The following is a 2,153-nucleotide window of genomic DNA, read 5'->3' as shown; positions in this document are numbered from 1 at the left end:
TTTCTTTCAGTCTCTCTTTGTTTTTGGCTCTGTCTAAAAGTCGGTAGAATGGTATTTCTCTAGGCTGTGGGAAGGCACCAGGCCTGCTTCTGCCAGCTTCATATAGCATCTTCCCCTGAGCTGCCCACCTACATGAAGCAGCAAAGCACCTCTTGTGCCGGTAGTCACCAAACTTTGCTGTATTTGTGAAATTATACGGGCAGACAAGTTATAGATGTAATATCTTGAGATTCTTGCTTTGTTTGCCAGTTCTTTGTATTCCCTGGTCACCAGTGACTTTCATGCAGCCCTATTTGTTGGGGAGAGGGGTACAAGCTTCCTTTAAACTAGGACAAGATGCTGTTTAGTGTCACTTAGTTCCCTTGATTCTCACTGCCTTGGTGGAGAGTCAGCAATGCTGCCTTGTGCTGAATCCAAGGAAAAGCTGAATGCGGGGCCATATGTGCTTCTGGGGTGCACTGAGCTTTCCAAGTCTCTGGCCACCTTGGGGAAACTGGAATACCAGTGGGTGTAGCAGAAGAGGGTGATGGCCCAGGCTGGCAATTACACCTCCATGAAAGCTGTGACCAGAAGAGGGGCTGCAAGTGCCCCTGTTTCATGTGTTCTGGGGTGAGGCTAGACTGATGGGTTGTTGCTTAGAAAGCCAGCATAGCTGCAGTTCGAATGCCACGGAAATAGGAGCTAATTATCCTCTGATTCTGCTTCACTACAATGCTAATTGTACTCATTAACAGTGCCAGTCTTTTCCCCTTTTCCTTGGGGAATTGCACAATTGCCTTTTATTTTTAATTGAGCCTTTGCACTGGGCCCAGGAGGAGAGGCTGTGGCCAGAGATGGGGCATATCTCCTGCCCTATGTGCTCTGCGCAGTCCCCCAGGAGAAGAGGCTGCTTGGGCCAATTCAGTTGTGACCATAGAACTAGCGGCCCATGTCTGGTACAATTACCAGCCTTGGGGACCAGGAGACCTTCCGCCTCATGACTGCAATTGCAAATTCCTCATGTTACTGTTGAAGTCCTGACTGAAGGCAGACAGGGCTCACAGAGAAAAGTTTAAATCTTCTGTCTTCTGAAGCATTTGTTTTTCTGTATTGAGGGTGTCAGCCCGGGGCTGCCTCTAGAAACATTCAGAGCACTGATAGCAATGGCTGCTAACCACACAGGCAGTTTGCGCCTGCTGGCACATGGCTAGGCAGGGAGCAGGGCAGTACCCTGGACTGTGGTGGCATTTCTGTCTGTGTTTCTTGAGATCTCACAGTCCTGTTCCTGCTCTTGCCACTCGCTTGTCACCAGTTCTCAACCAAATGCTCTTTTCCAGGCACAGTTTGTTTTCCCTGCTACAGTCAGGTATTACTGTGGTTGCGACTTAAGATTCCTTTTAAATACAACTCTCCCCTGCTGCTCTCCAGTATTTGTTAGGGGGGATTTAGCAGTAATTACGTTTTGGCAATCTAAGCAAAAATAGCCTTGCAAGGCAAGCCTGGAATACTAGCTGCGGGCTCCTTTTATTCAAAGCACATTTAGCTTCTTGCAGACAATATCACTTAGGGCTTCAGTCCTGTTGTTGTGCCCAGCTGTGCTTCACGTCCACCTCTGCTATTTCATGTACTCGCCTACTTCTTGCCTCTGATGCCCCGCGTCTAAGCTGGTGCTGATGAGTGCAGGCTTGCTATTAAATCTGAAAATGCTGCAGTCCTGCTGTGTTTGCCCTTAAATATGCTTTGCGAGTGAGCTGTGGAAGAGCCCTTCTCTGGGAGGCTGTGCCTCTCCTCCCGCTGCCACTGTGGTTAGCATTTGGAGGAACTCAGTACAGGTTCCTCTTGCTCAGCCTTGAGTGGAGTGAGCTAGATGGGGAGTGGAGTTTGTCATCTTTAAGGCTACAACTTACCCTGAGGTCAGAAGAAAAGCAGTGTTCGATTGGTGCCAAGCTCCAGGCTTGCTGCCTCCTATGTCTTGGAGAGGGATTAGAGCCAGACTGGTTTTTGAGCAGGGCTTTTGGCTGTGGTCTACTCTGTCCTGCTAGTAAGAGCAGTGAAAAGAGAGCCATGGGGTTGTTTGGGAGGGGAAGGAGCCTCTCCCATGCTCTAGAAAAAGGCTTCAGATCCAGTTCATTCAGGAAGCAAGCCTGGAACTGTGGGAACCCCAAATCTGTTGC

This window comes from Lathamus discolor, chromosome 3 (genome assembly GCF_037157495.1).
Source record: "Lathamus discolor isolate bLatDis1 chromosome 3, bLatDis1.hap1, whole genome shotgun sequence".
NCBI lineage: Eukaryota > Metazoa > Chordata > Aves > Psittaciformes > Psittacidae > Lathamus > Lathamus discolor.
This window is presented reverse-complemented; position numbering follows the sequence as displayed.